The sequence below is a fragment of the Hemitrygon akajei genome, chromosome 16 (assembly GCF_048418815.1).
Source record: "Hemitrygon akajei chromosome 16, sHemAka1.3, whole genome shotgun sequence".
In the NCBI taxonomy this organism is placed as follows: Eukaryota; Metazoa; Chordata; class Chondrichthyes; order Myliobatiformes; family Dasyatidae; genus Hemitrygon; species Hemitrygon akajei.
Window position 1 is genome coordinate 23,758,564 of NC_133139.1, and position 24,758 is coordinate 23,783,321.

Here is a 24,758-nt window from a genome sequence, read left to right on the forward strand (position 1 = left end):
CAGTGAAAAGAGCCCCGGTTGGAGTTTGTATTCTGGTAAGCAGGTTTTATTTACAGTGTATGGAGCTCTGTGATGAAACTCTGGAAAGTCCCCCCCAAAATAACCTTTAAGTTTGTTCAAAGGCAGAGTCATGTTATTGACTGTCCTCCACAAGCACACCTCCCCACCTCCCACAGCCCCCTTCCTCAGCAAGACTGGGAATCGGGGTTAGCCCAAATGCGGAATTGGTGCTGGGTTTAAAGCTGCCCTGCTGACTGGAGTCACATTTGCCTCCACACTTGTCCAGGGTCTGATGGATGAGACAGCAGAGGAAACAAATCAGCAGATAAGCAGCACACGCAGCCTGTGATCCGCTTGCAGGTTCGGAGCACATTTCCCTCTTCAAGCCAGTGATTAACAGCTGCACAGCAAAAAAAACAGCAGGAAAAGGCAGCCCTGTTTATATAACTTGGGCTTCACCCTCACTGTCGCTCCTGGGCCGATCATTCCAGATCAAGAGCTTGCTCCTTTGACATGCAAAGTTTAACTCTCCTTAAGCCAAAACCCATAAGACACTTTAGGTTACACACAAGGGATCCCGCAGATGCTAGAAATCCAAAGAAACACACAAAGAACTCGGCACGACAGGCATCATCTGTGGAGGGGGAATAAAGAGCGAACTTCTGGGCCGAGACCCTTCGTCAGAGGTGTATAAGGTGATGAGAGGCATTGATCGTGAGGGTAGTCAGAGGCTTTTTCCCAGGGCTGAAATGGTTGCCACAAGAGGACACAGGTTTAAGGTGCTGGGGAGTCAGTACAGAGGATATGTCAGGGGTAAATTTTTTACGCAGAGAGTGGTGAGTGTGTGGAATGGGCTGCCGGCAACGGTGGTGGAGGTGGATACAATAGGGTCTTTTAAGAGACTTTTCGATAGGTACACGGAGCTTAGTAAAATAGAGGGCTGTGGGTAAGCCTTAGTAATTTCTAAGGTAGGGACAAGTTCGGCACAAATTGGTGGGCCAAAGGTCCTGCATTGTGCCGTAGGTTTTCTATGTTCTATCAGGACTTGGGTTGAGTTTGCATAAGTGCACAGTTTGGCTCTTGTTTTGTCTTATATTTAGATAGATAGATACTTTATTGATCCCAAGGGAAATTACAGAGTCACAGTAGCATTACACGTGCACAGATATACAAATGTTAGCAGAGAAGTAAGAAAGAATAAAAAATAAGTTACTTCAAACAGTCTAACAGGAGGGGGACATCACTTCTCCGGCTATAGGTTGACTCAGTATAGAAGCCCCATTGCCAAGGGTAAGAATGACCTCATATTGTGCTCTTTGGAGCAGTGCAGTTGTCTAAGTCTATTACTAAAAGTGCTCCTCTGTTCAGCCAAGGTAGCATGCAGAGGGTGAGAAACATTGTCCAGAATTGCCAGAATTTTCTGGAGGGTCCCTTGTTCTACCACAGCCTCCAGTGTGTCCAGTTTGACTTCTATAACAGAGCCAGCCTTTCTAATCAGTTTATTGAGACTGTTGGCATCACCCGTGTTGATGCCATTGCCCCAGCGCACGTCTGCATAGAAGTCTGTACTGGCAACAACAGACCTTGATGTTCTCCTTCAGCTCCCTCTGTACGTTTCAATGCCTCCCTGTCTCCTAATCTAAAGGGTGTCTTTTTGTTGTTGTTTAAGATTGAGATTAGCTTTATTTGTCACATGTACAACAAAGCATTGCAAAATTGTCGTTGGTGTCAACAACCATCACAGTGCAAGGATGAGCTGGGCACAGCCCGCAAGTGTACCCATGCCCGTAACTAACTAACCCTAACCCTTATGCATTTGGAATGTGCAAGGTTAATGGAGAACCCACACAGTCACGGGGAGAATGTACAAACTCTTCACAGACAGCCGCAAGAATTGAACCCCGATTGCTGGTGCTATAACGAGGCTGTTGATCAAGGATCAACCCACACAGTCCCTTGGGCAGAAGATTCTGCTGTCGACTGATGTCCACACCTGTCAAAGGAGACAGGACCCAAAGCTTACACCATGGATAGAAGGTTTGAGGCAGTGGAAATAGGTCCCACAGTAACTTTCAACCGGGAATACTGAAATGGGAACGTGCGCTGTCCAACAGGGAACAATCCATGGTGAGGAATCAATTATCTCTTTCAAAGAATGGGCTTTCTTCTATGTTTCTACGATCACTTAAGCACAAGATGTCAGCTGCCGCTCAGTGGGTAGCACTCCCAGCTTGAGACTGTGGTGGAAAAGGGGAAGAGGAAAACCACAGACCAGTCAGCCTGATGTCAGTCAAGGGGAAAATGGAAGTGGCACTTTAGACTTTTAAAAGGTTTGAACAAGGCCAGCATGGATTTATGGAAAGGAAATTAAGCTCGACAGATCTGGAGGTTGTAACTAACAGAATAGGTGAAGGACAAGCATTTGATGTGGAAGCCTTTGATAAGGTTTTTAAAAAGCAAGTTAGGATTAGGGATAACATACTGTCATGGACTGAAAATTTGTTAATTGGCAGGAAACCGAGTCATTTTGTGGTTAGGTAGTCGTGACGCTGTAAGAACTGGTACAGAGGCCACAGCTGTTCACAACGTGCATCAATGATTTTGGTAAAGGGAGAGCCAATATATCTAAGGTTGCCAAAGATGGTGGCAGTGTTAATGTGAGGGAAATGCTGAGAGTTCAGGCAGATACGATTAGGGAAGCCATGGAAGATGGAATGCAGAAGAAATAAATGGGAGGTCAAAAATCTTTTAAAAAATAGAGTGTATCTTGTAAAAATAATATTGGTGTTCAGAAGTATCATTGTAAACAAGTTAAAGCGGAGGTACAGGAGGGAGTTGGGAAGTTGAAAGGTATATGGAAACATCAACGCCTTTGAACAGAAAATCCTACAAAATGTAGTGGGCATGGCCCAGTCCATCACAAGTAAAGCCTTCCCCACCACTGAGCAAATCCACACGAAGTTTTATCCCAGGAAAGCAGCATCCATTATCAGTGAACCCCACCAGACATGTCACGCTCTCTTCTCGCTACTGCCATCAGGGAGAAGGGACAGGAGCTTCAGGACTCACACCACCAGGTTCAGGTACAGTTACTGCCCCTCACCCATCAGACTCTTGAACCAAAGGGGTTAACTTCACTCAGCTTCACATGCCCATCACTGAACTGTTCCCACAACCTATAGACTCACTTTCAAGGACTCTTCATCTCATGTTCTCGATACTTATTGCTTATTTATTCGTATTAAGACAGCTTGTTGTTGTCTTTTGCACATTGGCTGAACGTCCAGTTGGTGCAGTCTTGCATCGATTCTATAAAGGTTATTATTTTATTAGGGATTTATTGAATATGCCTGCAAGGAAATGATCCTCAGGGTTGTATATGGCGACATGTATGTACTTTGTTAATAAATTTATTTTGAAATTTGACTATGGGCCTTTATTGCAAGTAGGCTTCAGCACAAGTTGTTGCACTGCAGTTGTACACAGCCCAGGTGTGACCACACTGGAGACATTATGCATAGGCCTGGTTTCTCACCAAAGTAAGGATATACTTAATGGGGGATGACCAGATTGATTCCTGAGATGCCGGATTTGTTCTAGGAGGGAGGATTGGATTGGTTCTACGCTGGACTGCAGTGCTGACTACAGTGATGGCTGGTTTTGCACCCATGCTCTTGCAATGTTTACTTGGCTTTGACATGGACTGTGGCTGTTTCCTGCTCCAGCTGCGGCGAGGCCTGGCTTAGCTTCTTTCATAAAACTCCAGTTCTGAAGCTACTTGCTTGCTTTTGCTGTTTGTGCAATTCGTGTTTTTTTTTTCTCTCTATCTCTCTGTGCGTTGGTTGTTTGATGGGCTCTTTTGAGGTTTCTTTGTTTCGTGGCTGCCTGCAAGGAGACAAATCTCGAGGCTGCATAATGGACACATGCTTTGATAATAAATGTGCTTTGAACTCCTCTGAGTTGAGAAAAACGAAAGAACTTAGTGGACCAACTGATGCAGTTGAAGGCTGGTGGATCCTCAGGGTGAGTGAGCTGTCAGCAGGTGACGGGCAGGTCCTCGGGCCCGGGGGTCTAATCAGAAACCCCAGGCCTGCGGGTTTCCTAGGGTAGTCAAAGGCCTAAAACCTGTGTGACCCTGTCCAAATCTGGGTCCACTGGAGGCTGAAGGATATGGACTGTCTTGGGGCAGAGGACTGTGTATGGACTGGATTCGGGGGAGGAACCGGGGCTTCTTTTGCTGCTGGTTTTTAGCTGCTTGTTGTGTTCTATGTTGTCCTGGTGGGCATTGTGGACGTGTTATTTTGGCGCCAGAACGTGTGGCACCATTTGGGGGCTGCCCCCCCCCTCCCAGCACACCCTTGGGTGTGTTGATTGTTGGCGCAAATGGCACGTTTCACTATATGTTTCGATGTACATGTGATAAAATAAACTTGAATCTTGAAAGATGCAAAATTCTCGCGGGTTCTTGACAGGCCAGATGCAAGACTGATGGTTCTCTTGTCTGGGTGCCTAGTGTCAGCAGTCACAGGTTTGTCCTTTCAGAACTATGCTGAGAAGTTTCTTCATCTAGAGTGTGAAAAATACTTGGTATTCTCCCCCAAGATATTTAGATATTCTGAGTCATTCAGTAGATTAATGAGACTGAGATTGATAGATTTTGTAGCTATTCGGGAAAGCAAGGGATGTGGTGGTAGTGCAGGGGTTAATAGCTCGTTCAAGATCATTGTGAATATTAAGGCACGCACAAGAGGCCAAGTGGTCTATTTCTTATGTTGTTATGAGACATGACCTTAAAAATCTAGGTGGACGGTTCAGTATAGTGCTAACAGCACGTAGCATGTCCTACATTATCGTTACACAAACTGATGTTACCAGTGCTGACAGTTCTGCCTTCTTTATCACTTTTGCTCGCCAGCTTTGCTCTCATGTATTCCTGGAGATTTCATCACATGACTTCCATCCACCCTCTTGGCAAACAGCCATTTTCCCACGTCCATTCCTTCAGGAAACTGGATAAATAAAAGGAAAGGGAAGTGAACCAAATATATTGCCGCAAAGAATTTTTTTTTCACTAGAACTGCTTGCAGAGTGAGCACTTAATTAAACTATAATTACTGGAGAACCTGGGGGTTAAGAATTCCAGCGTTTGCCACTGATTTCAGCTGTGGTGTTCTCCCCTTTCCCAGTGATTCCTCAGAGGAGGAAAAATAACTGAAACTGGGAATAGTTTTCAAAGATCACAGCTTAATTATCGTTTGTGGAGCTATTTCTTAACATTTTGTAGACACAAGGAACTGCAGATTCTGGAATCTGGAAGAAAAATCAGATTGTGAGACTTCAATAGGCAGCACCTGTCGTAAACACAAGAAATTCTGCAGATGCTGGAAAGCCAAAGGTACTTAGAGAAAATGCTGGAGGAACTCAGCTGGTCACGCAGCTTCGATGGAAATGAGCCAAGACCCTTCGTCAGTTCTGGAAAGGAAAGGGGAAGATGTCAGAATAAAAAGGTGTGGGGAGAGGAAGAAGGAGAACTAAAAGGTGATAGGTGAAGCCACGTGGGTAGGAAAGGTAAAGGCCCGTCATATGAAGGTGGGTGGAAGGAGTGGAAGCTGGAAGCCAGGTGAGGGGGAGTGTCGGTGGGTGGGGCAGGGGGATGAAGTGAGAAGTTGGGAGGTGATAGGTGGAAAAGGTAAAGGCCTGAGAAAGAAGGAATCTGATAGGAGAGGAGAGTGGACTGTAGGAGAAAGGAAAAGTGGAGGGGACCCAGGGGGAGGTGATAGGCAGGCGAGAAGAGGTAAGAGGCCAGAGTGGGGAACAAAAGAAAAGGGAAGTTACCCAAGTTTTTTACTGGAAAGAGAAATCGATATTCATGCCATCAGGTTGGAGGCTATCCAAACGGAAGTGTTGCTCTTCCACCCTGAGAAAGACCTTATCGTGACACAAGATGAGTCCATGGGCCAACATGTCAGAATGGGAATGGGAATCAGAATTAAAATGGCATCTGTTTTTGGTGTCCAGATGAAGGGTCTCAACCCGAAAAGTCCATTTCCTTCCATAGATGCTGCCTCTCTTGCTGAGTTCCTGCAACAGACTTTTTTTTTGCTTAATATTTTATATGTGGGTCTTCCCCCTCTTTTAACGTCCTTCTCACTTAGCCAGAGCACCTTGGAGGCTTGGTGGGCTAAGTCATCCTCAAACGGGGCCGTTGTTCAGATCATTATCCTGTGTTTGGGTTCCAGCCGTGATGTCACACTGAGGCAGGGAAGGGGTGTTTCCACTGACTGCACCACACAGAAGTCACCTAAGAAAAGAAAGTCCTTCAAAGTTTTTAATCCAAATGAACATGCCTCGGTCAACTGGTATCCTTCAAGCAATATCCAGCTGGGGTATCTGCTCATTATCTGTTTATAAAACATCTCTATCTCACACACACTTCACAGTAGTTTGCATGACTTGATTTAGATCTATAATAGAACCATTATTAGTGACGAATTTGGCTGCTGAATTTCTTCCATTAAAACCACCTTGACTTCCAAAAGAGATTGTTGCTTTGTGTAGCTCGTTCATTTATCCTGAGATTCTGACTCTGTGAAATATTTCACCTCAACTTTAACAATCTGCCATTTAAATAGAGGAGACCTGTTCAACTATTTGCCGCCTCCACTTTGTTGCTAAGGTCACACCAGCTTTGGTCACTGGGCTGCTGCTCACAGACGACTCTTGTGTTTGTGTATAAAATGGAGGCCAAGTCGTCACACCAGGTAGCTCAGTGGAGATGAACTATGTGGATGGTTCACTATTACTGCAGAGAGAACAGGTGTGTGGTAACTCACTCACTCACTCACTCACTCACTCAGGTCTTCAGTCTAGGCTAATTGTTCCCACCCTCTTCTCCTGTCCCAAATAAATGTGCAGCAAAGTGTCCTGGTGATTCACAGAACTGCTGCCTGTAGACATACAGCATGAGACCATAAGGCCATCAGGCATGGGAGCAGAATTAGGCCATTCAGCCCATTAGTCTGCACCGCCATTCCATCACAGGTGATTTATTATCCCTCTCAACCCTATTCTCCTGCATTTTCCCTGTAATTTTTGATACCCTTACTAATTAAGAACCTATCAACCCCTGTTTTAAATATACCCAGTGACCTGGCCTCCACATAAGGATACCACATATTCATCAGCTTCTGGCCAAAGAAATTCCTCCTCATCTCTACTCTAAAGAGGCATTCTGAGGCTGCGCCCTCTGGTCCTAGACTCAGAGCAGCCAACCAATGATGAGTGAAGGTCGGTGACATTAAGAGATATAATGTATGAACTGTGACCATTATTAGACCACAGAATTGGTCATGATCCAAGAGAATTTGTTCTTGCCTCGTGGGGAGGAATAATGTTGGTGTGGAGCAGTAGTCCTTCCACTCACTCTGCTTCTCTCCCAATGCCAAAGGCATGGGGGAGACTTGGCTGTGTTTAAAGATTTTATTGTGTTACTAAGAGACTGAAGGGAGGAAGAAATCTGAAAGAACTCTCGAGTCGGACAGCCAGCCTGCTGCCAAGGTGCTGACTGGATGTCGTAGCCCCAGTGACAGATGCCTTCCCTTTGAGGCCTACAGTGCGCTGGGGAAATAACGAGCTCCACTCGATAAACATGCAGTCGAAGAACAAAGCAGAGCCCCACCAGCACCTGCTGAGCATGAAATTCTGTCTGCCATTACTTTACCACTGATTATTAGAAACTCTTTTTTTTGCAGAGATGCAAATCCTCCTAATGAGCAAATAAAGTGTTGGATTAGAAAGAAAGAAAGACTTTTGGATGAAAAGATGGCCTGCACAATATAATTGTCAAATTTTCTGCAACTTGTTTTCATAACCACCCTGCTTGGGGGATCTTCCCAATATGTTTTGAATACTTTACTCATTGAGGGAGGCAGGACTGCCTCCCTCAATGAGTAAAGCATTCAAAACATATTGAACATACTAAACGTTGGCCTGTTAAAATCAGGCTGATGTTTTCCTTCAAATATAGCTCAGCTGGAACCCTTTCCCCTATAATCCTTCTCTCCCTCAGCTCTGCATTGAAGGCTGACTGTAGTGTAGTGATTAGCATAACGCCTTACAGTATAGGCGGCGTGGTTCAATTCCTGCTGCTGACATTCTCCCCGTGATCACATGGGTTTCCTCCAGGTGCTCCAGTTTCCTCCCACAATCCAAAGATGTGGGAAGATTAGTGGTCATTGTAAATTGTCTCACGATTAGGCTAGGATTAAATCAGGGGATTGTTGGGCGGTGTGGTTCAAAGGGCTGGGAGCACTTATTCCCCGCTGTATCTAAATAAATAAATCAATAACGAAAATACACCTACAATTTAAGCTCATAATATGCAGTTTCAGGGAGGTTGTGAGGAGGTTGTTAGATTGTTAGATGGCCTGTTTTTTCTGGTAAAATGTTAAACCAAAGTTCCCATATTGGCCAGTCAGGTTGAGGATTAAATATACATTATGCTACTGAAGACGTTTTAAATAAAAATATTTTGCAAAAAAACTAACCAATGCTGCAGACTAGTGCTACTAATTCTGGCCTTGTGCAAACCTTCTAAATTTTCAATGTTAAAATTGGAGATGATGACTTTTTAATGTAAACTCCTACATAAAGCAGTGCTGATGAAGGGACTTAGCCCAAAACATCGACTGTTCTTTCTTCTCTATAGATGCTCCCTAGCATATTGTGTTTGCTCTTCTGGATTTCCAGCATCTGCAGAATCTCTTGTGTTTATGATCTAAATTACTGCCTTCCTGGAATAGCTGGCTGACTGTGCCAACTATTGAGTTAAGTCAAAATAGTGGGAACAAAGGTCCCTGATTTCCATTTAAACAGCTTTCTTGTGAATCCTCCTCACGCTTCTCACCATGGTGACTGTATTAAAACAAAGATTAGAAAGTCCAACCCTGATTTAATTCCAATTAGTTGAAGGCATGAACATCAGTGGTGGTGCAGGCAAGACTGTATTTGCAAAAGGCACTAGAATGTAGGAAGAAACTGAGCAATGATATTGTTTGGTCCGATAAAAGTCCTAAGTTTTAGAGTCTACTTTGTGCTGAGGTGTTTGAGCTACCACAGTTGAATTGAGCGTCCCCGGCAAGAGGAAGAAATTGGCCAGGATATCAGTTCCCATTTGGTATTTGCTGGAATGGACACCAGACAGGATTTGGATTTTGTAGTGACGTCATTGACAGGGATGTGCGTGGAGTGTCCGGGGAAGGGGTAGCAGCTGTGGTGAAGGGGTTTGTGGTGTCTATTTGGGGGCAACTCGCTCACCTTTTGCCCCCGTTGGACATTCGGCTCTCACCCGTGGCTACTTGCATGTGGCAGTGGCCACAATTTGGCACACCTCTTCAACAAGAGGGCTACACCAGCCAGCAGGTCTCATAGCCCAGTGATGTAGGGACATGCCTGTCCTAGCATGCAAAGCATGTTCCAGCAGTCTGGGCAGATGAGATCTGCAGAGATCCAATGGCCAGGAAAGCAGTTCTGCAACACTTTGTAGAGATCGAAGAGCATGGCAAGGCACAGAAGAAGTAAAGTTCATCCACTGCAACCAAGGAAGACTTCATTTGTTGCAACTACTTGTACCACTGAATCTGGACTTCTGAGGTTGAGAGAGTGGAGTTGCCCAAGTGCAGTAACTTCTGCACTTTAAAAACTCTCCCGCACTGGTTTCAAAATGGTCATAGCTGGCTATGACGGCAACCAATCATTGGCATCAATTTGTACTTAAACAGTAATTGTGAAGGTGCAGACATAAAGAAAACACCACTTGGAGCAAAGACTGGGCTAGTCCGAGGACCAGGGAAATGGGGCAGAAAGGAAGGAAGCAAAACTGATAGCAGAGGAAATGGTTTACTTTATTGTTGAACATAAGAGCAGAAAATGCTGAAAATAATCAGCAATTTGGGCAACATCTCTGGAAAGAAAAAGAGAATTAACATTTCTGAGCCATTCCAATCTGAAACATTAACTCTTGTGTCTCTTTCCACAGAGGCTGCTCGACCTGCTGAGTGCTTCCAGCATTCTCTGTTTTTATCTCAGATTTCCATCTTTTGATTTTTAGTTAATTACTTTATTGTCTGCTGCAATGTCATAGAGACTTGAAAGAATATGCATGCTTTGCCCCAGTAGCTGGGAGGATTCAATCAGTCAGCTGCTGAGAACTAAAACTAGATTTTTAATCGGGGATTTATTTGAGATTAGAACAGCGTTGAGCAGAGAAGGTCAGCTAGGCTGGACGCACAAGAGGCTGCGGAGTATGGAAGCTGGAGCAAAAGGAGAAGAGGACGTAGGAATACTTTAAAGAAAACTCACAGTGGAGTAGGAGAATAGGTTCACAAGAACTTGTGGATGTTAGAATCTGGTGCAGTCCTGATGCAGGGGGTCTTGACCTGACCTGACGTTGCAGATGCTGAGTGACACACACAAAATGCTGAAGGAACTCAGCAGGTCAGGCAGCATTTATGGAGGGAAACGAACAGTCAACGTTTCGGGCCAAGACTCTTCATCAGGACTTTTGCAGATGCTGCTTGACGTGCTGCATTCTTCCAGCAATATATCTATTACTTCATTGATAAAGTATCACTGATTGATCGTTGTTGCCAGTGCAGATATTTCACTTCCACCCGTAGTGCGCATATTTTGACTTTGAATTTCCAAAATAATTTTACCCGGCCAGATGTTAAGAAAATGATGACACGTTCCTTTATATCTGCAGAAAGTTGTACAGCTTTTGAAGAACTTTTGAAATGTAGTCATTACTGCAATGTAGGGAACCAGCAAGAAATTTGCACTTAGCAATGTTACAATGACCTGACAACCTGTTAATTGAGGAACGAATATTGGCCAGTACAGGAGACTCTGGTTTATAATAATCTGTGGGATCTCTTATATCAAAAGGAGTCTTTCCAAATACAGTCAGTGGCCACTTTATTAGAAACCTCTTGGTTATATGAGTTACTGTCGGCCTGTAACAGTCTGGATAGTCTTCTCTGACAAGGCATTTTCGGCAACAGGCTGCTGCTCCGCATATTTTTTTCAAACACAAGAAAATCTGCAAGTGCTGGAAATCCAAAGCAACACACACAAAATGCTGGAGGAACTCAGCAGGCCAGGCAGCATCTATGGAAATGAATAGTCAACATTTCGGACTGAGATCCTTCTTCAGGACATAATTCTCTTTAAAAATGTTTTGTTTGTTTTCGCACTATTCTCTGTAAACTCTAGAGACTGTTGTCTGGGATTATCCTAGGGTATTGGCAGACTCTAAAACACTCAAACCTCCCCTTTTGGCACCAACAATCATCCCACTGTAAAATTCTGATGTTTGGTCTGAACAACAACTGCACCTTTTGACCATTGAGTTGCTTCCAGATGATTATGTATTTGCATTAACCTAATAAAGTGGCCACTGATGTAACACAAGGCCTATATTTTGTTGTTAGGTCCATGAGGGGGATTTGAACCTTTAACCCTGTGACTCAGAGGCAAGAGCACTACCAACTGAGCCAGAGCTGACATTTCAAGCAATACATCACAGTACCCTTCTGTTTCCTGGGCTTTGGAATTGTTTTCGTCCGCTGAATAATGTAACCCACGCTGATAATCAATGGCATCTCATTGGCAAGTGTATTACAACCTGACTGACTCGTAATTCTCTAACCTCTAATGATTCCCTGATTGGGAGGTCATGTTTAGCCTAAAGCCACGGAGCTATTTAAGTCATCATTGTGTTTCCTCGGCATTAGTCATTAGTCCCCATTAGTGACTGTTTGTCAGAGAGTCACACTGCTTTATCACAAGACAGGGAGACTGAGCACAACTTCATCACGTCTCTCACCGCGGTTACATGCACTTTTGCTTCAAGGGCTAACAAGGTTGGCTTTCATTTGGCACCAGACCCAGTCATTGATGGCTATCGATGCATGGTATTTGCATCCGCCCTTCCCACGATTACATTTGTCAGTGTTTGCTGGTCCAGGCAAACTGGCGTGCTCAACTAGCAGGGTCGGAGCACACAGCTTGATCGAGAATGGTTTCCTGACTCTGATCCTAAGCACAATATAGACCCAGTTGTACTTCCAAAACACCTCAGCAAAGAGTCCAACCCCTGCAGGCTCTGTCTTTGTCAGAGGTAAGAACTATAAAAGAATGACATTTATATAGTTCTGGCAAAGAGCCCGCGACATGAAGCTTTAACTCTGTTTCTCTTGCTTGTTGCCCAACCTGTGGTGCATTTTCTGTAAATATACCAGAAATGTATATAGCATCTTCTTCAGCCTTGGGTGGTCAGAGAACATTTTGCAGCCAATGAAGCAACTTTCAACATGTGATTATTATTGCAATGCAGAAAACACGTGGCTGGTTTCTGCACAATAAATTCCCACAAGCATCCATTGGGTATCTTGTAAAGCAACACACAAGTGGTGCTGGAGGAACTCAGAAGCGGCAGGCAGCCTCTGTGAAGGGCATGTTTCAAGTCGAGATCTTTCCTCCAGGCGTTTTTTGTGTTTTGCTCCAGATTTCACCATCTGCAGTCTCCTCCGTCTCCAGGCGTTTTATACTGTTGATTGAAGGACAAAGATTGGCCAGACCACTGAAAGAGCTCCCTTGCTGTTTATTGAAACAGCACTCTCCGGGTCAGTTTGCATCAGTCTGAGAGGTCAGAACGAGTCCCAGTTTAACATACAACTGCAGCTGTGGAATGTGTGGCAAGGAAAGGGTTAAGAATATTTGCAGCTGAAAGAACTGGGCCATTCGAAGAATAAGCTCACCTTTACACAGTACGAAGCACCTGGAACATGAGCAGACCAAAGATGGAAATAAAGCGTGCACGTTCTAACTGCTGTACAGGCCAACAGCATGTGACTTTTATTGGTTATTAAGCCTGTAAGAATGCATCTTGATCAGCGTTCTGTGTACGCGAACAGGGATCGGAAGGCGCATAAGATTTCAGTTGGGCAATAGCTGTGTAAAATTGACAATTCTTTTTTTCTTTCTTTAAATTTTTAAAAAAATATTAAAACATCTTTAATCTGCAAAAATCACAAATACAACCAGAGAAAGCAAGAATGAAGGTTACTGGATAAGGAGACCTTCGTCTGGCAGATTCACAGCACGGCCGCTAAGGGAAGCTTCAGTTTTCTAGGAAGCATGTCTGACCAAACTGGCATTTCCTAACAACCACACTTACCGTCGCGCTGATGTATAAACACGGTATCACAGAGAAAAGTGTGTTTGCAAAACCACTAACAATGAGTTGTCCTGCATGCAAGGAAACTGGACGTCTGAACAGGTGACAGGCAAGTTTGTCAGGGTCCTTCCAAAGGGAAAAAAAGCATCCAAAGGTTCAGATGACATTACTTGCATCTTGAATGCTATTAAGAACATACAAGACTCTTCATAACATTGAACATGGGTCTATCTTAATGCATGGTTTTTCTAAAAAAAAGAGCTAATGGATGGTGGTCGGGTGGGGGGCAGGGAAAAAATTCAAAATTATTTCTACAAAAATACCTCAGATCTCGAATCAATGCACTTAGGTACAGCTGAGACCCAAAACTGACAATTCTGAACTGAAGTTTAGAGCAGTTCGGAGACGGGGCTGAACTGTTCCCCTCGTGCACAAGTAAATGGCGTATGATTGAGAATGAATGCTACCTGTCAAGAGTCTAGTTGACCAGCACTGACACAACCAGGTAGCGGTTCGACGCTGGGGATGAAAGAGTTTGCCGAGGAACTCAGGAGATTCTGCTAGAAGTGCTGAGCAACACACAGAGAATTCTGGAGGAACTCAGCATCTACGGAGGGAAAAGGAACAACTGATGCTTCATCAGGTCTCGGCCAAAGGTGCTGACCGCTCGGTTCTCTCCATAGACCTTGCCTGAGCAGCTGGGTTCCTCCGGCAACGCACGGGAAACGCTGCAGGAGCGGTGGGAGCGGAGCGCCTCAGCGCTTCAGGTGGACAGGGCTGGTGTGTCAGTCTGGGCTTGCGTGCTCAAAGCGGATCGTCAATTCGCAAGCCTCCAGCTTGGTGGTGAAAGGGTTACTCTCTGAGCCCCAGCTGAACACTGAAACAACTGGATCATCAGCATTCTGCACGCAGAGCTTCGACTGGCCCCTCTCTGTGTCCATATGGGCTGCTCCGTGTCTGCCAGGAGCAGCTCGCTGCCAACACTTCCAAGTTTTTCTACGAAATATGGGAGGCAGTTTCAGAAAACCACCCATATTAGCATTGCGGTGCTTATTTTGTTTAATAGCAAGCCACAAAAATAAGTAAAGCAAAAATTTAGATTTTGTTGTTGTTGGTGAGTCTCACTGAAAGCAAAACTCTGACGCAGTGCAGGGCCTCTTGCTGCCCTTGCAGGTTCTTATAGACAACATCACTGTATTCCCACACAGAGCCAAGTCCCAGTTTCCACTGAAATTTAAACACACAGAGACTCTTCTCATCTTGAAGACAGACGTGCAATCCACGAATAACTAGTTTACACAGAAAGTGAGTTCGCTGAATGAAAGCACGCATTTCAGTTCATAACTTCGCCGGACTCGTGAGCCAAAGTTGTCTAACTGTTCTTGGTGTGGAGCATCACGCAATAAATGACCCTGGTGCTCCCGATTTCTATGTAAAAATCGTTCTCCAGTGATCTCTGCTGGAAAGTAAACACTTGGTATTAACTAGGGACGGGTTCTGCTTTAGTTATGAGGCGCTTTGTTGTTGATTTGACGGCGCTGTCATTGTGAATCAGAAAATAACGTGCAGCTTATCTCTTTATTTATTTAGCTATACAGCGTGAAGGAGGGCCTTCAAACTCTTTGAACCGTGACAGCCCAGCAACCCCAGCCCCCCCAACAAGCCTGAATAACCCTAACCTAATCATAGGACAATGAGCCATTAACCTACCCGGTACAGTCTTTAGACTGTGGGAGGAAACCCGAGCACCGGGGGAAACCTACGCATTCTACGGGGAGGACATACAGAGACTCCTTACAGAAAGGTGCCAGAACTGAACTCCGAACTCCAGAACGCTCCGAGCTGTGATAGTGTCACGCTAACTGCCACGCTGCCGTGGCGCCCAACGGGTAAAAGATAATTAGGCTGCGTCCACATCAGCGGCTGACTATTCATTGGCCTGTTTGCTCACGGGTTCTGCCGAAAAGCCCACTTCAAACTTGTTCTTGGGCTACCAAAAGTTTGGGAATGTGCTACTGTCACCTGAAGTGTGATCTGGGTACGTGGCTAGAGCCAGGTGTGGTGTCAGACGAGTTTGTAATGTGAAGTGGGAGGCATATTTCTTAATTAATTAATTAAGTAAGTAAGCAATTCCTTGTTTGCAAAATGAGTTGGCTGTTTCAGTTTATTAAAAACATGGTATAAACGTGTCTCAATCACTGAAAGAATTAAATAACACGGGTCAAAATAACTACAGTGACAGGAAAAGCAGAAATTACAGAACCATATAGGACTCTGCAAACCTGAACTACCCCTGCATTCATCGATAATGGTTCTCTTCAATTTATTGATTTATTTATTTAGATATGGTGCGGCACAGAACCTTCCAGTCCTTCACGCTGCGTCACCAAGCAACCCTTGATTTAATTACAGGACCATTGACAATGGCCAATTAACCTACCACTCGGTATGTCTTTGGTCTGTGGGAGGAAACTGGAGCACCCAGAGGAAACCCACACAGTCATGGGGAGAACGTACAAACTCCTTACAGGCAGCAGCAGGGGTTGAACCTGGCTCTCCTGTACTGTCAAATATTGTGGTAACGACTACGCTACCGTGCCGGCCCAATTTGGAGTGGGGGCTGGTGGTTGGCAAGAATTGAAATAAACAGATCCAAATGCTGCAGGCTTTCTATAAAATAGCAGCTGATCGTGAGACTGAGGTAAGTTGACAAGAAGCCAGTGAAGTTTCAGTCAGTCGGAGAGCAGAATTAGGGCGCAGTGTTCTCACGTTGCTATGAAACCACTGAGTTATTTGTTTTGCAAGCTCAGCAAGGCAAAGGATGAAGTTACTGCTCTGTGTTTTCCAGCTCTTCACTGAGATACCACTGTAACTTTCCACACGGCGCTCCATATTCAACAAGCTCCCGTAATTTGCTGTCCGCAGTAACACACACAAACTGCTGGAGGAACTCAGCACCTATGGGAAGAAGTAAACAGTCCTCGCTTGGGGGCCGAGACCCTTCATCAAACTCCTCACCCTCAAGTACTCGCAACCCAATTTACGCACACCGATGAAGGGTCTCGGCCCGAAACGTCGACTGTTTACTCTTCTCCATAGATGCTGCCTGGACTGCTGAGTTCCCCCAGCATTTTGTGAGTGTTGCTTGGATTTCCAGCATTCGCAGATTTTCTCATCTTTACAAAAACTCCGCTGACCCAGGCCCCACACCTGGAACTACACCAATTTGATTTGGAGTCTTTGGAAATTTGTTAAAAATCATTTGAGTTCTGAGAACTTTAGAAACATAGAAACATAGAAAACCTACAGCACAATACAGGCTCTTCGGCCCACAAGGCTGTGCCGAACATGTCCTTACCTTAGAAATACCTAGGGTTACCCATAGCCCTCTATTTTTCTAAGCTCCATGTACCTATCCAGGAGTCTCTTAAAAGATGCTATCGTTTCCGCCTCAACCACCACCACCGGCAGCCCATTCCATGCACTCACCACTCTCTGCGTAAAAATCTTACCCCGACATCTCCTCTGTAGCTACTTCCAAGCACCTTAAAACTGTGTCCTCTCGTGGTAGCCATTTCAGGCCTGGGAAAAAAAATCTCTGACTATCCACACGATCAATGCCTCTCATCATCTTATACACCTCTATCAGGTCACCTCTCATCCTCCGTCGCTCCAAAGAGAAAAGGCTGAGTTCACTCAACCTATTCTCATAAGGCATGCTCCCCAATCCAGGCAACATCCTTGTAAATCTCCTCTGCACCCTTTCTATGGTTTCCACATCCTTCCTGTAGTGAAGCAACCAGAACTGAGCACATTACTCCAATTGGGGTCTGAACAAGGTACTATGTAGCTGCAACATTACCTCTGGGCTCTTAAACTCAATCCCACGATTGATGAAGGCCAATGCATCGTATGCCTTCTTAACCACAGAGTCAACCTGCGCAGCAGCTTTGAGTGTCCTATGGACTTGGACCCCAAGATCCCTCTGATCCTCCACACTGCCAAGAGTCTTACCATTAATACTATATTCTGCATCACATTTGACCTATCAAAATGAACCACCTCACACTTACCTGGGTTGAACTCCATCTGCCACTTCTCAGCCCAGTTTTGCATCCTATCAATGTCCCGCTGTAACCTCTGACAGCCCTCCACACTATCCACAACACCCCCAACTTTTATGTCATCAGCAAATTTACTAACCCATCCCTCCACTTCCTCATCCAGGTAAGAGTGAATTCTAGGTCAGCTGCGGAAAGGACAGGTAGGTTCCCTGTCTTAGGCAGGGGGGGCAGGTTAGAGGTTTAAAGAGGAGAGAGGGGATCTAATGGGGAATGTGGACTGTCACACTCTTCAAACTATGTTCTCAGACTACTCCTTGGTATGCAGCACCCTGTTATAATAGGGTAAATGAGTTTTGTTTTATAATTGAACATTGTGTGAGCATGCCTCAATAGTGTGATATTCCTATTAAAATGTAGGCTACTTTTTACTTACTTACTATATTGAATGAACATTTTTTTATATAGAGGCTACTTTGACAAGCTTCCAGACTGTGCTTTAGAAAATATGGACATTTTTTGTATGTTTATCAAAAAACATCCCAACGTCCTGATTAGTTGTCAAGGAATCCAAGCGCCATCGCTTGAAGCAAGAGGTGATCGATCTGCTGCTCCAGAATTTCCTGGTGTGCCCCAAAATTATCCAGAAGCGTGAGCACAAAAAATAGTGGTTGACTGTTCTATGCATCAGTAAAGGAATCCTCCAAGACTGTTGGAGGCATTGTCTTTTGAATATTACGTTAAACTGTCATATTACATGTTAGTTTAACATATTACTGAGAAAACAATTTTTAACTAACAAATTATCAAAAAATTCCATGCAATTTATCATTTAATTTTTTTTTGTAGGTAAAAAAGATGAAATTACATATGATCAAATACTTGCATGGAGTTAATCTTGTCACGCTAGCCAATATTCATCCCTCACTCAATGTTAGTAAAATAGAGCATTTGGCCATGATCACACTTACGTGTTGTGGGAGCTTGCTGTGCATAAAGAGCCTGTGCCATTTCCTGTGGTTCAGTAACTTGCACACTTCAGGAGGTATTTCATAGGCAGTAAACTGTTTTGGGTTGTACTGAGTAGATATCTGGTCAGGTGTGTGGTGAACTACATATACCTGTCTGGACTGCTCCTGTGGCTCCTCCCACAGACCCCCGCTGACTGCTCCTGTGGCTCCTCCCACAGACCCCTGTATAAAGGCGATTGAGGCCTGAGCCCGGCCTCATTCTCCAGGATGTAGTGTTTTTCTCTGGCCACCGTAACCCTCGACCAAAGCGCTCCGCACCAACTCGCAAGGTCAATGATGGACATCCTGGTGGAGGGACACAGGACTAGCTGCCTGTTTGACACGGGCAGCACTGAGAATTTTATTGACTGGAAGTTTTAAAACATGGAAAGCATCTTACGTCTCAGAGTGAGTTATTGATGGTGCATCAAGGTGTAAAACTGGGGTCTGGACTGAGCCTGAATTGACTCTGACTGGTCGAGTTCCAGCCCAAGCTCAGGACCTTAAAGTTTTTTTTAAATTCCCAACTGAGTATGATCTCCCTGCTTGCCTGCCTCCTGTTCTCTCTCTCTCTGTCACACCCTGCCTATCAGCCACTCTCTTTGCCTTCGTCTCTTCATATCTTCTAGCATTGTGTATCGCTGTTATCCATTCTGAGCTCAGGGAGTTCATTTTGATTTATGCCCACCCAATATGATCCAAGTCCCACAGGAACATTTTGGTCCTATTTGGCTGAGGTTGGGTAGTCAGGTTTTAATCCTGAGTTGTTGCTATAAAAGTACAAGACTTTTTGTTTCAGTTTAAAGGTAACTTGTAACAGAACTCATAAAGCACAGGTGACCATTGAAATTAGGCCAACTCTTGTTCTTGAGAAGTATTTACATTTAGAGTTGGGATTAGAATTTGTGGAGTTTGTAATCCACCATAGGAGTTGCCCTCATCCACATCTCCTCCATTTCCCAAACATCTGTATTCACCCCATCTTCCTGCCACCTTAACAGTGGTATAGAGCTCCTCTTGTCCTTACCTGCCACCCCATAAACCTCCACATCCACCACGTCACCCTCCAACTTCCACCATCTCCAAAGAGATCCTACCACCAAACATAGCTTTACCTACCCCACTTTCTCTGCTTTCCACAGGCATCACTCTCTCTGTGATTCCCTTCGAGTAATCGTTCCTCTCCACTAATCTCCCTTCCAGCATTTATCCATGCAAGCGGCCAAGATGCTACTCCTGCCCATTCACCACCTCTCTCACCTCCATTCAGGCCCCCAGACAGTCCTCCCAGGTAGGGCACCACTTCACCTGCACATCTACTGGGGTCCCCTGTGGTGCCTGATGCGGTCTCCTCTACGTTGGTGAGACCTATTGATCATTTCAGCAAGAAGTTCCACTCCGTTCATCAATAGTGGAACTTCCCAGTGGGCAAACATTTTAATTCTGATTCCCATACCCGCTCCATCATGCTGGTCCATGGCCTCCTGTTGTGCCACGACGAGGCAATGCTCAGATTAGAGGAGCAATACCTTATATTCCAACTGGGTAGCCTCCAACCTGATGGCATGAACATTGATTTCTCCTTCTGGTAAAAAAAACTCCCTTCCCTTCCCTCTTCTATCCCCACTCTGGCCTCTTACTTCTTCTAACCTGCCTATCACCACTCCCGGGTCCTCTTCTCTTTCCCTTTCTCCTAGGGTCTATTCCCCTCTCCTAACAGATTTCTTCCTCTCCAGCCCTTTACCCTTACCACCCACCTACCTTCACCTGTCACCTTCGAGTTATCCTCTTTCCCCTCACCCCACCTTCTAATTCTGTCATCTTCCCACTTCCTTTCCAGTCCTGAAAAAGGGTCTCGGCCTAAAACATTGCCTGTTTATTCATTTCCATATATGCTGCCTGACCTGCTGAGTTTCTCCAGTACTTTGTGTTTGTTGCTTTAAAATCATGTTGTCTCTTGGCTGTAAACTTCTCAACATGAGGCATGATTTATTGTGAGTGCAGAGACTAGCCATTCTATAGGGGTAAAGACAGTTGCCAGTGTTTCAAACTGTGTTGGGACCCCCCATCGGGTGAAGTTCACAATGCAACATTTAGTGCAACTGCTGTTGCTACTGTAAACATTAGAGTAATAAACCTCTTATTTTAAGGCAGGTGTTGACACGGATTCCAAACACCGACCAGTATCAATTGCAGTTTACACCAAATAAAATCTGAGTATTGTTTTCATTTTGCCTGAGTGCTTAAGTATCATTATGAAGAATGTTAATATTTTTTCCAATGGCCTTGAGATCATTTCACGAATTAAAAAACAGTTCCATCATCTCGCCACTCACTTATCTTCCCCTCTGCACTGCATGTAAACTTCTCATATTTCCACTCCTCCCTTGTATGGTTCTAGTTTCCTCATGTGTCCCAGTCTACATAAATGTTTAGCTGATGAACAAACTCTTCTTCCACATTTCAACTGCTTCCACAATCCTTCACATTAGCCTCTTATATTGGGTACCTTTAATCAAAGCCATTAACTTCGGCAACCTACTCATTGCCGAATGCTGTACTTGTACATACAGCAATGAACTTCGCTGGAAGCTTACCGCGTACTCACTCAACTGTTGATTTACGGCACTGGCCCCTCTCCAGACGTCTCATTTCCTGTGTGAAAAATGTCAATTAAGTGAAGGTTATTTCTTGATATCCTGATGATGGGTCTCGGCCTGAAACGTCAGCTCCCACCACCCAGGTCAGGCTTTGTTCTCATTGCTACCATCAGGAAGGAGGTACAGAAGCCTGAAGGCACACATTCAGGAACAGCTCTTTCCCCTCTGCCATCCAATTTCTGAATGCACATTGAACCCATGAGCACTACCTCACTACCTCTTTATTTCTATTTTTGCACTACTTATTTAATTTAAAGATTTTAGAAACATAGAAACATAGAAAACCTACAGCACAATACATGCCCTTCGGCCCACAAAGCTGTGCCGAATAGGTCCTTACCTTAGAACTACCTAGGCTTTACCCTTAGCCCTCTAGTTTTCTACGCTCCATGTACCTATCCAGGAGTCTCTTAAAAGACCCTATCGTATCCGCCTCCACCACTGTCGCTGACAGCCCGTTCCAGGCACTCACCACTCTATGTAAAAACCTACCCCTAACATCTCTGTACATACTTCCAAGCACCTTAAAACTGTGCTCTCTCATTTTAGCCATTTCAGCCCTTGAAAAAAGCCTCCGCCGTTCCACACGATCAATGCCTCTCATCATCTTGTACACCTCTATCAGGTCACCTCTCATCCTCCTTCTCTCCAAGGAGAAAAGGCCGAGTTCACTCAACCTGTTCTCATAAGTCATGCTCCCCAATCCAGGCAACATCTTTGTAAATCTTATTTATATTTATTTGTTTACTGTAATTCAAAGTTTTTCTCTATTTTTATGTATTGCATCGTACTGCTGCCACAACGTGAACAAACTTCACGACGTATGCGGGTGATATTAAACCTGATTCTAATTCTTTATTCCTCTCCATCGATGTCGCCTGAAGTGCAGTAGGCACTTCTGGCTCTTCAATCTACACCGTACAGCAACCCACCAATTTAACTCCAGCCTAATCACAGGACAATTTACCATGACCAATTAACCTACTAACCGGTACATCTTTGGACTGTGGGAGGAATCTGGAGCACACAGACAGACATAGTTTACTGATCCCGAGGGAAATTGGGTTTCGTTACAGTTGCACCAACCAAGAATAGTGTAGAAATATAGCAATATAAAACCATAAATAATTAAATAATAATAAGTAAATAATGCCAAGTGGAAATTAGTCCAGGACCAGCCTATTGGCTCAGGGTGTCTGACACTCCGAGGGAGGAGTTGTAAAGTTTGATGGCCACAGGCAGGAATGACTTCCTATGACGCTCAGTGTTGCATCTCGGTGGAATGAGTCTCTGGCTGAACGTACTCCCGTGCCTAACCAGTACATTATGGAGTGGATGGGAGACATTGTCCAAGATGGCATGCAAATTGGACAGCATCCTCTTTTCAGACACCACCGTCAGAGAGTCCAGTTCCACCCTCACAACATCACTGGCCTTACGAATGAGCCAGTGAATAAGCACACAGAGGAAACCCACGCAGTCACTGGGAGAACGTGCAAACTCCTTACAGACAGCGTCGGGAATTGAACCCTATCGTGTTCTGTAAAGCATTGTGCTAGCCACTACACTACCGTGAGTTGCTCCAGCCCTTTGTGTGTGTGTGTTACTCAGGATGTCCAGCATCTGCAAAATCTCTTGTGTTGTGAAGGTTATTTCTCCCTTTTACCTAATGGGCCAGGCAGAAAATTCCTTTAAATTCAACCATCAGAATCAGATACTCCCTTATCGGAGCCTCTACATCAGTATATGACATTTGGACATTGTTGAATCCTTCCTTCTAATTACACAAAATGCTAAGCCACTCAGTTGATATTGAGAGAATTAGTACCAAGCGATTCAAGTTGAAAATCCTTGGACTAAAGAGCTGAAGAGCAGTTCTAAAAGTTTTGCAAATATCACCATATTCAAGAGAAAACACATTTGCGTGCGTAGCTCAAATTTGTAATTGTTTGGTTCAATGTAACCTGCTAAACTAGTTACTACAAGTGGAGCCCAGTCAGATGTTAGTTGGATGGTAAAGATAGGCTCCTTTTCAGGAGGTGGGGGTGCAAGGTGAAACGCTGGTTTTGCTTTAAAGAACATCAAAACAGCTTGTACTATCAAAGACTGCCAGCACCCGGAACTTGTTGCAAGCAAGCAACTGTCTTGTTTGTTTTTGTTTTTCTCTCTTGTTGTCCAGCATGGCTCTGGTTTCCTCATATGTCCCGGCTTACGTAAATGTTTAGCCGATTAACAAACTGAAGTAACCTGGCAGCCCTTGCCCAGCAGAACTCGGCTCTAGGCCAAGTCATGTCAACATGAGATGTGGAGACGAGTTTTTGTTTTTGTGTGAATCAGTGGATGACTGGGGCTCCAGAGAAACCTGCAGCTGAGTGTAATCTCATCACTGACACACTCTCTCTCTCGCTCTCTCACCCTCTGATGCCAAACTGACAGTAACTTCAGCCATTCTGAAGAGATCCAATTAGATAGTATATTTTACTGCTCTGTGCTTGTTTTAATTGGAAGAAAAACATATTTAAAAACTTATTGATTACAACCACTAAATGATCCCCTTTATCACTGCAGTTCTCACTCTCTATAAAATTTAATGTAATATATTTTGTCTCCTAACAGGATCAAAAATATTTCAAGGTACAAGATAAGTGCTTTTATTAATACATCTTCTAAAGTAGAACTCAACATGTCAGTACAAGGTTTCTTCCTGAGATTGCCTATTAAACACATATTACCATTGTAGCAGCAAAGACAAGCAGGAAGCAGCCTCTGGGTGAATTTTTAGCACAAGTTTCTGTCTCCCTGAGGTGGGTACGAACCATAGGGAGCTGCACTCCCATTGAACCCAGGTAGGCAGCGAAGAGTAACGCATGAAGTTGGAAGACTCGCAGATCGGCGACGGTGCGTGTCGGCAGGAACTTGGAGATGCAGACTGTCTTCCTGGCTCCTTCAGTGTGAGACTGAACCGGAACATCAAAGGTGGAGAAAGAAAGAATGATATTAAAGCAGAAGAGAGCGAAAAGCCTTTGTGTGGGAGTCACTCTGTCTCTGTGGTTAAGTATTACTCATCTTGGCCAATGATAAAAGAATGTAATAGCACATCACGGAGGCTGATATTTGATCCTAAGGATGATGGTAAACACACAGCAGTTGCTCATCTGTCATTGCTTACAGTAGTTTCCAGAACTGAAATTCATACACTGTATACTCCATACTTCAGGGGTTCCCAACCTGGGCCCCTTTGTTAATGGTAGGGGACCATGGCATAAAAAAGTTGGGAAATCCCTGTTATACGTACTACTAAATAGACCCTTCAAAGGTTCTGGAAGCTGCTCTGTACTTATAGGTTAGGGAGAGATGCCCCTGTTTTAAAGGGAATACAATGAAGATTTATTGGATTGATTCTTAGGATGAGAAGATTGTACTATGAGTATTGCTGGAAAATCAGTGGACAAGGGTGATAGACAAAAGGTAAAGGGGAGAATAATTTCTAATCAGAGTGAGTTCACCCATCGTTATGGGTGCTGGAGGTAATCAGCGTTCTGTCAAAGGATGTGGATGAGCAAAGGAAAATTGAATTTTCTGGTTGTAAGGAAAGAATAGTGGGGAATAGGACTGGTTCATTTGCTCTTCAAAGAGCCAGTATGATCTATGGCTGAATTATCTCATTGGTATTCTAATGATTCATTGATACTAAAAGAGATCGAGTCATAGGGTTGATATTTCTAGAGTGGGAAAGTTCTGAGACAGCTGGACAAGTTCTCCTCCACCCTTTTCTTTCTTCCATGGCCTT

General features: G+C 44.4%; 1 long non-coding RNA gene across 1 annotated transcript in view; it reads right to left on the reverse strand.

Annotated features, from left to right (window-relative positions):
• Positions 1-24,758, reverse strand: part of LOC140739830 (uncharacterized) — an 83,938-nt gene that overhangs the window by 4,601 nt on the left and 54,579 nt on the right. The window contains exon 2 of the long non-coding RNA XR_012101762.1: positions 4,873-5,009. This is a non-coding gene — a long non-coding RNA (uncharacterized lncRNA). The remainder of the gene's footprint in view (positions 1-4,872; positions 5,010-24,758) is intronic.